The following is a 10,968-nucleotide window of genomic DNA, read 5'->3' as shown; positions in this document are numbered from 1 at the left end:
CAAAATATTATACTAGAAATGTTATTTTTAGAAATAAGAGCAGAGAAAAGAAATTGAAAGAATTAGAGTAGGCAATGAAAAAAAACTATCTTTGCCAATATGATGGTACATAGAGGGAACTAACTAAAAAATTATTATCAACTTTTGTGAAAAGGCAGGATATAAATAAACTCATATGATTAATCAGTGTTCCTATATATTACCAACAGAGTTCAGCAACAAGACATAGAAAGAGATATTCCAATTAAAATAACTGTAGAAAATATAAAATATTTGATAATCGACTGCCCAAGAAAAATCCAGAAACTATATGGACACAATTACAATCAACTTTTCACAAAATAAAGTCTAATCTAAACAACTGGAAAAATATCAAGTGCTCATAGGTTAAGCCAAGCTAGTATAATAAAAAATGGCAATTTTACCTAAATTAATTTATTTTTTCTGTGCCGTACCAATCAAACTACCAAAAATGATTTGATACAGCTAGATAGCATAATAACAAAATTTATCATAATAACAAAATTTGAAGAAAAAAGGTCAATGACATCCAGGGAATTAATTTGTAAAAATGAAAATTAGGTGACCTAACCAAACCAGATATAAAAATTTTACAAAGCAGCATTCATCAAAACCATTAGGTACTTGCTGAGAATTATTGTGGTAGATTGGTACAATTGATGAGGTATAGAAAATACAGAAGTAAACAACTATAGTAATCTACTGTGATAAACCCAAAGACTCTAGTTTCTGAGCTAAGAACTCACTATTGCACAAAACCTTCTAAGAAAAATGGAAAGCAGTGTGGCAAAACCTAGGCATAGACCAACAACTAACACTGTATACCAAGATAAGGTTAAAATGCGTAAATGATGTAGACACAGAGGTTGATACCATAATCATATTCAAAAAGCAAGGAACATTTCACCTTTCAGACCTATGAAGAAGGGGGAAATTTATGACCAAACAAGAGAGAACATTGTCAAATGTAAAATGAATATTTTTTATTACTCTTATTTTTTTAAGTTTTGAACAAACAAAACCATTGCAACCAAGATTATAAAGACAGCAGAAACCTAGGAAATAATTTTTACAACCACTGTATTTTTTTGAGGGGGGGAAAGACCTCCTTTCTTAAACATATGGAGAATTGATTCAAATTTATAAGAATTCAAGTCATTCCCCAATCGGTAAGTGGTGAAAGGATGTGAACAGACAGATTTCAGATGAATAAATTAAACCTATCTATTGTCATATGAAAAAATGCTCTAAAACATTATTGATGAGAAATGCAAATTAAAACAAATCTGTGGTAAAACTTCATACCTAACAAATTGGTTAATATGACAGAATAGGAAAATTATAGGTGTTCAAGGAGATTTCAGAAAATTGGAACACTAATGCATTATTGATAGAGTTTGGAGACTATTCTAGAGAGAAATTTGCAACTATTTTCAAAGTGCTACCAAATTATGCATACCCTTTTAGCCAACAATAACATTAATATGTCTGTATCCCAAAGAGATCCTAAAAGTGGGGAAAGAGTCCACCTGTACAAAAATATTTAGAGCAGCTCTTTTTGTGTTGACCAAGAATTGGAAATTGAGGGGATGCCCATTAATTGGGAAATGGCTGAACAAGTTGTAGCATAGAGATGTAATGGAATACTATTGTTCCATACCAAATGATGAGCAGGCAGATTTAAGAAAAGCCTAGAAAGATTTAAATTACTGATGCTTACTGAAATGAGCAGAACCAGGTGAAAATTGTATACAGTAAAATCAACATTATAAGCTGATAAACTATGATAGACAACTCATCTCAGCAATACAATTATCCAGGACAGCTCCTAAAGGCTTATGATGGAAAATGTTATCCACATCCAGAGAATGAACAAGGGAGTCTAAATGTAGATTGAAGCATACAATTTTCACTTTTTTTTTTCCTTTTTGTTTGGATTCTTTTTTCTTTTTGTTTGGATTCTTTTTTCACAACATGACTATTATGGAAATATATTTAATATGATTGTATATGTATACCATATAGGAAATTGCTTGCTTTCTTAGGTAGGGAAGAATAAGAATGTGGAAAGAAAGAAAGAGCTAAATACTTTGACAGTGCCTCCTCTATCCTGCAAGCAGTGTCCAATTTAAGAGAAAGTTAAATGGCAAGAAATAGGAGGGAGAAATGAACAAACAACAGAAAATGATCCAGACCATAGGATTCCAATTATTATGGTGACAGGAAAGATCAAAACACCAACCCAGCAGACGACAGCAATAACAAAACATCAACATGCAAAGCCTCAACGAAAACTGCAAATTATTTTTAAGAATAAAATGATTTCTTGGAACATCCCAAAAAGGAATTAAAAAATAAAATTAGAGTGGCATAGGAAAAATGGTAAAAGAAATGGAATTATATAAGTAACTCATGAAAAAAAAGAGTCAGCATTATAGAAATCTACTGTTTGATAAGCACAAAGAATCCAGCTTCTGGGATAAGAACTCCATTTACCTAAAACTTCTGGAAAAACTAGAAAACAGTATTGCAGAAATTAGGCATAGACCAACATCTTTTTTTTCATTTTTTAAAATAATTTATTAACTTCTGATTTACATCATTCATTTCCACCAGATTTTGAGTTCCACATTTTCTCCCCATTTTTTTCCCTACCCACCGCCCCAAAATAGCAGTCCCACAGTATATCCCCTCCTCCAATCTGCTCTCTTCCATATTTCTCTCATACCACCTTTGACTTTTCCAGTAGGGCATGGTGGATCTCTATGCCCCAGTGCCTGTATATCTTATTTCCCCATTACATGTAAAATAGTATTATTAATAGTATATATATATATATATATATATTAATATTTGATTTTAAACTTTGACTTCCAGACACATGCCTTTCTCCCTTGTCACCCACCTTTACTGGAAGGATAAGCAGTTCAGTATAGGTTGTACATGTGTAGTTTATGCAAAACATTAACACAGCTGATATATTGTAAAAGACTGACTATATTTCCCTCACTTCTATCCCACCTCCCACTAGTTCTATTCAATATTTTGTTCCTGTCCCATTTCAAAAGTGGGTGCTTCTAACTTCCCCCCCCCCAGCCTTCCCTCCATTCCATCATCCCCCCTCTAATCCCCTTCCCCCTACTCTCCTGTAGGGCGAGATACCTTATTTAGTGTGTATGTCATTCCCTCCCCGAGCCAAATTCAATGGGAATAACACTGACCCATTCCCTTTTGCCTTCCTTTTCTTCCTCTTCATTGTAACCATTTTCCCTTGCCTCTTCTATATGCAATACTTTACTCCATTCTGTCTCTCCCCATCTCCTCTCATTATATTCCTCTCGCACTTCTTAATTTCACCTTTTAAGAATCATCCCTTCCTAATAAATTGGTCCTGTGCCCTCTATGTCTACGTGTAAACATATATACACACATGAACATGTGTATTCATACACCCGTATACCCTCCGATATAGACCTATATATATTCCCTTCAACTATATACATACTGAGAAAAGTTTCATGAGTTACAAATATAGTTTTTCCATGTAGGAATGGTAATAGTTCAAGCCTGATCAGTAGATTATGATTTCTTTTCCCTATTTACCTTCTCATGCTTCTCTTGATTCTTGTATCTGAATGTCAAATTTTCTATTCAACTCTGTTTTTTTTCATCAAGAATGCTTGAAAATCCTCTATTCCACAGAAAGCCCATATTTTCTCCTCAAACATGATACTCAGTTTTGCTGGGTAGGTGTTTTTTGGTTTTAATGCCAGCTCCTTTGCCTTTCAGAATATCATATTCCAAGCCCCTCAATCTCTCAGGGTAGAAGCTGCCAGATCCTGAGTTATCGTGATTGTGTTTCAGCAATATTCAAATTGTTTCTCCTTAGCTGCTTTTGGAATATTCTCTCCTTAATCTGGAAATTTTGGATCTTGGCTATAATACTCCTAGGAGTTTTCTTTTTGGGATCTTTTTCAGGGGGTGATTTGTGGATTCTGTCAACCTCTATTTTGCCCTCTGGTTCTACAATATCAGGGCAGTTTTCCTTGACAGTTTCTTGGAGGATGATTTCTAGGTTCTTTCTTTGATCATGGCTTTCAGGTAGTCCAATAATTTTTAAATTATCTATCCTGGATCTATTTTCCAGATCAGTGGTATTTCCCATGAGATCTTTCACATTACCTTCTATTCCTTCATTTGTTTGAATCTCTTTAATAGTATCTTGATATCTCATAAAGTCATTAGCTTTCATTTGCTCCAGTCTAATTCTGAAGGAATGATTCTTCTCAGTGAACCTTTGAGATTCTTTTTCCATATCGCAAATTCATCTTTTTAAGGCATTCTTCTCCTCAATTGCCTTTTTGAGCCTCTTTTGACATTTGAGTTGTCTGTTGTAAGGTGTTATTTTCCTCACTCAGGCTGTTGACTCTCATTTTGCAATTTTCTTGCATTGTTCTCATTTCTCTTCCCAATTTTTCCTCCACTTCTCTTATTTGCTTCTTAAAGTCCTCTATGGCCTTTAACCAGCTCATATTTTCCTTTGATTATTTTCATGCAGGAGGTCTGATTTCACTGTCTTCCTCCTCTTCCATGCTTTGATCCTTTTTGTCCCCAAAACAGGAGTCTAATTTTGTATTATTGTGTTTGCTTTGCTTGCTTTGCCTGGTTATGTTGCCACAAAATAACTTGACTTTTGGGCTTTTTGCCACAGTAGGACTCTGCCATCAGACAGGAGAGCTTCCATGCCAAACACTGGGGTTTTCTCAGCTGCCAGAGGTATTAATTGGGTGCCCTCTCTGAAGCCTCCACACTCTGGCATGCTGGACACATACCCTAATCCACCCTAGACTACAATCTAGATCCAAGCAGGTTAAAGCAAGAGCAATTATCCCTTAGACTGGTCACTTGGTTCCCCTACACTCTGCAAGCCAGGAACTGAATACATGCTGGAGGTGGCTGCAGCTTGGCCCTCAAAGACTTCTAGCCCTGGGGGCAAAAGCCAATACATTCCCAACTACTGTGTCCCAAAGTCCATACTGCACTGAACTCTGACTTTGTCCTTAGCATTTATGTGTTGATAATTCTGGATCACCACAGTTTCTGGTGATCTGGAGTCCCTCCAGGCGGCAGCTGGTCAGACCCGCCCTGGGGCTAAAACCTTAGGGTGGGGCTGGGGTCAGCTCCCAGAGCACTGTGCTAGCCAGTTCCTGCCACCTGCCAGGCTGTCCTCAGCAGGAGGTTAGCTTCTCTGTGTCATTTTGTGGGTTCTGTAGCTCCAAAGTTTGGTTAGAGTCCCCTTTTACATGGATTGGGGATGGTGAGACCTAGAGCCGCCTGGACGTCCTGTTTCTACTCTGCCATCTTGACCCATAGACCAACATCTTACACCATATACCAAGATAAATTTAATATGGGTACATGATTTAGATATAAAGGCTTATAGTACAAGCAAACTAAGAAAAGAAGAAAAAGGTTACCTCTCATATTATGGAGAACAGAAGAATTTATGACCAAAAAAGAGATAGAAAACTTTATAAAATGCAAAATGTATAATTGTGGTTATATTAAAAGTTGGAGAAGATGTGGGAAAATTGGAACACTAATGTATTGTTGGTGGGAAAACTGGAACACTAATGCATTATTGTTGGAATTGTGAACTGATCCAAACATTCTGGAGAGCAATTCATAACTATGCTCAAAGTGCAACCAAACTATGCATACCGATTGACCAAGCAATATTACTTTAAGGATTATATCCCAAAGACATTCTAAAAATGGGGAAAGGACACACATGTACAAAAATATTGCCCAGATGGAAAAGGAATTTAAAAAACTCACTGAAGAGAATAATTCCTTCAACAATAGATTGGAGCAATTGGAAGGAAATGACTATGACAAATCAAGATACCATAAAACAGATCTAAACAAATGATTTATGGATATGTGTTATATAAGTACATATGTTATATATGTGTGTACACACACACATACTCATATATATATATATATATATATATATATATATACACTCCATATTACATACCCTAGATGCAATATGAAGTAAGAAGAACCAGGAGATCACTGTACACAGTAACAGCGATGTTTTATGTTGATGTACTTTAAAAGATTTGGCTACAATAATCAATACAATGATCTAAGCCAAAGTCAAATGACTTATGAAAACATATTACATTCAGAGAATTCACCATGCAAATTGAAGTATATTTTGTTTGCATTTTTTTCCTTTTTTGTAATATGGCTCATATGAGAATTTTTTTATTATTTTTTTTATCAAATGCTTTATTAACTTCTAGTTTATATCATTCATTTTCACAAGACTTTGAGTTACACAATTTCTCCCCATTTTTCCCCTACTGACCATCCAAAAATAGTGATACCACTGGATATCTCCTGCTCCAATTTGTTCCCCCCCATATCTTCTCCCATACCCCTCCGATTTTTCAGTAGGGCATGGTGGATCTCTATGCCCCAGTGCTTGTATACCTTATTTCCCAGTTACATGTAAATTAATATTAATAGTATATATATATATATACATTTAACATGTGATTTTAAAACTTTGAAAACTGGATTCATTCCCTTCCTCCCTTGTCACCCACCCTTACTGGGAAGATACAGAATTAATATAAGTTGTACATGTGTAGCTATTCAAAACATTTCCATAGTGGATATATTGTAAGAGACTGACTATATTTCCCTCCCTCTTATCCCATTTTCCATTTGTTCTATTCTCTACTTTGATCCTGTCCCTTTTCAAAAGTGAGTGCTACCAATTACCCTCCCCCCAAGACTGCCCTAACTTCCATCATCCGCCCTCTCATCCCCTTCCCCCCTACTCTTCTGTAGGGTGAAATACCCTATTTAGTGTCTATATCATTCCCTCCCTAAGCCAAATTCCATGAGAATAAGGTTAACCCATTCCTTTTTTCTTCCTGTTCTTCCCCTCTATTGTACCCATTTTCCCTTGCCTCTTGTATATGAGATAGTTTACCCCATTCTGTGTCCTCCCATCCCCTCTCATTATATTCCTCTCTCATCTCTTATTTTCACCTTTTATGTATCATCCCTTCCTATTAAATTTGTCCTGTGCCCTCTATCTATGTATACCTATACACATATATACACACATTCACATATGTATTCATATGCCTATACACCCTGCTATATACATATATATTTATGTATACATATATATACATTTATATTCCCTTCAACTATTCTCATACTGAAAAAAGTTTCATAAGTTACAGTTATTGTTTTTTCCATGTAGGAATGTTAATAATTCAACTTTGATAAGTTACTTATGATATTTTCCCCTGTTTATCTTCTCATACTTCTCTTGCTTCTTGTATCTGAATGTCAAATTTTCTATTCAACTCTGTTTTTTTCATCAAGAATGCTTGAAAGTCCTCTATTCCACTAAATGACCATATTTTCCCCTCAAAAATGATACTCAATTTTGCTGGGTAGGTGATTCTTGGTTTTATTCCCAGCTTCTTTGACCTCCGGAATATCATATTCCAATCCTCAGTGTAGAAGCTGCCAAATCATGTGTTATCCTGATTGTAATTCTACAATATTCAAATTGTTTCTTCCAATTTCTTCCTATTCTTTCTTCTTGATTTTGTTTCCACAACATTCAAATTGTTTCTCTTTGATCTGGGAATTCTGGAACCTGGCTATTAATATTCCTAGGATTTTTCTTTTTGGGATCTTTTCAGGAGATGATCAGTGTATTTTTTCAACCTCTCTTTTGCCCCTGATTCTAAAACATCAGGGCAATTTTCCTTGAGAATTTCTTGAAGGATGATTGCTAGGTTTTTTTTTTATCATGGCTTTCAGGTAGTCCAATAATATTTAAATTATCTGTCCTGTATCTATTTTCCAGGTCAATGGTTTTTCCATTTACACATTGCCTTCTATTTTTTTCATTTGTTTGGATCTGTTTAATAATATCTTGATTTCTCATAAATTTACTAGCTTCCATTTGCTGCCATCTTATTCTGAAGGAATGATTCTCTTCAGTGAGCTTTTAAGATTCTTTTTCCATCTGGCAAATATGGCCTTTTAAAGCATTCTTCTCCTCATTTACTTTCTCAGCCTCTTTTGCCATTTGAGTTAGTCTATTTTTAAGGTGTTGTTTTCTTCTGTCAGGTTGTTGACTCTCATTTCATAATTTTCTTGCATCATTGTCATTTCTCTTCCCAATTTTTCCTCCACTTCTCTTATTTGCTTTTCAAAATCTTTCTTAAGGTCCTCTATGGCCTGTAACCAGCTCCTATTTTTCTTGGAAGCTTTTGGTGCAGGTCTTCTGACTTCACTCTCTTCCTCCTGTTCTATGCTTTTATCCTTTTTATCCCCAAAATAGGAGCATAAAGTTGGGTTGCCCTGCTTGCTCTGATTCCCTCATTTGCTCATGCTGCCACTCAATTACTTGATTTTTGGGTTTTTTGCCACAGTAGTACTCTGCTACCAGACAAGAGACCTTTGTCCCAATCGCTGGCGTTTTCTCATCTGCCAAAGATATTAGTTGGGTTTACTCTCTGAAGCCTCCACAAGCTCTGAAAAGCTAGTCACACACCCCAGGACCTCCACCCTTGATCACAATCCAGATACAAGTGGGTTAAAACAAGAGCAATTATCCATCAGACTGGTTGCGTGGTCTCCCTACAATCTGCAGGCCACGCACTGAAGCTGCCACATGGCAGTGTCTGCATGAACATGGCACCTCAGTGGCTTCTGTCCAGGTTCCCCCTCCAGGGGACAAAAGCCAGATTGCTCTCCCAAACTACCAGATCCCAAAGTCCTCTCTACACTGACATCTCACATTGTCATCTATGGGTTGATAATTCTGAAAACCACCACAGCTCCTGGTGATCTGAAGTCCCTCCAGTCAGTGGCTGGCTCTGGCCACACTAAGGTTAAATCCTCTGGCTTGACAGATGGTGGGGTCAGCTCCCAGAGTGCTGTGCTGGCCCCTTAATGCCAGCCTGCCTGGCTGTCGTTAGTGGGAGGTTAGCTTCTCTGTGTCATTTTGTGGGTTCTGTAGCTCTAAAGTTTGTTCAGAGTCACCTTTTACATGAATTGGAGGAAAAATTTACATGAAATGGAGCTCCACAGAAGTCCTGTTTCTACTCTCAAGAAATTTTTAAAATAATTATTTGTATAATTTATATAATTCAGCTTGCCTTATCAGTGCATTAGGAAATGGAGGGAGAGAGAAAAAAATTTGAAATTAAAAATTTAAAAGAATTTTCAAAATAACAATTTTAAAATATCTTAAAATTTAATAAAATATTTAGTGAGTGTGGGTAAACTCATTTCAATGCACCCCAACAGGATCCAGGAATGATTTTTATTGTCATATTTTTTTTCCAAATACTAGAACATCAACACTAACATTCCATGATTGTTCCATATGTCATCTTATGACTCTTATAACCCAATAGTTTACAAAAATATTGTTTTATTTCAGGTGCTAAAATTATTACTAACACTTTCTGGCAAGTATTGTAGGAGAATGTATCCTTTCGTTATGATTATATCACTGACCAGTTATACACAAACAGAAGCATTATGTACACATACATATATATTCTGTTTTGTTAGAGCTGCTCTGCTATTCCAATTTATTCTGTGGAATTATAAAAGAGTTTTATGAAATTTCACTGGATTTTTCCCCAAGTTTATCAAATCATTTGAATATTGTCATTGCTTTGTTATCCATTTCATCATTAAAATTTTATTTATAATTTAAATTTCATGTTCTTCGATATTTCTCTACTCAGATTTTTAGTAGCTACTTTACTTCATCTCTTATTTGATGTAATCTAAGTTTAGTTATGAAGTCCTCATCTAATCACCTTGCACTGGCTGATAATACATATATTAGTATGTATCTTGAAGTTGAGAGTTCTGCTTATGAAAAGCACTACATATCATCCAGAAATTATAACTACTCTTAAAACAAATGACAAAAGCACCTGGAAAAAATATATTGAAAATCCATAGAAAGTTATTTGAAAATAACTTTAGTATCTACTGGTAATGCATAATATAAACCTTTAATGACATATCAAACAATTAAAGCTTATAAATAAGAACCTCATGGTATGGTATCTAGAAATTTAAAAAAATATATTAAAAATTAAAGGTTTCTGTAATGAACAAAAAGCAAAGTGAATAGACCAAGGTGATTATATTTATAGTACCGTGGAGAAAAAAAATCACAGGAAAACATCAATAAAAAATAGAGAAGCCTACTATGTGAAGGAAACTTAGGAGAGAGAAACTTCAAAGAAGAGACACATGGAGAATGTTTTCAATCTTTATGATTCCCAAAAGTCCAACATGATAAAAATGCAAATTGAGTGAAGTGAGAAACAAATGATGTACACACTATTAATTGCACTAAATGACAGAAGAGTAACAGAAGGTAACTAGCCTCTCTACAAAACTGGAAAAATGGGGCTTAGGAGAATAGATCAGATAAGACCCACAACTATTGACTCAAATGTTTCAGAATAACATATGAATTAAACAAAAAACACTTCTCCAATAACCTCTCAATTATCTTCCTTAACAGAATACATGACATAACTATTATGACAAATTGAGTATATCAGTGACCTCTACAAATATATGCCTCTAACATGCTAACTTTGTGAAAAAAAGCATTCATAGTTTGTAGCACAAATAACAAATATGAATACTTATAAGAAAACAATATATTGGCTGAGGAGGAAAAATGGTGTGCCAAAAATTCTTATATAAAGAACAACTTACTAAAAACTGGTAATTATAGAACAAGGAACTTGAAAAATACCTTAATATTTATACTGGCTTTATTGATTATTAATTGCCACATGCCGTCATATTGTCTATCTATCTATCTATCTATCTATCTATCTATCTATCTATCTATCT

Source organism: Petaurus breviceps, unplaced genomic scaffold (genome assembly GCF_028583685.1).
Source record: "Petaurus breviceps papuanus isolate PSGF00001 unplaced genomic scaffold, PetGlider_PUasm1.0 67, whole genome shotgun sequence".
NCBI classification, from domain to species: domain Eukaryota; kingdom Metazoa; phylum Chordata; class Mammalia; order Diprotodontia; family Petauridae; genus Petaurus; species Petaurus breviceps.
The sequence above is the reverse complement of the archived record's forward strand: the minus strand, read 5'-3'. Positions refer to the sequence as shown.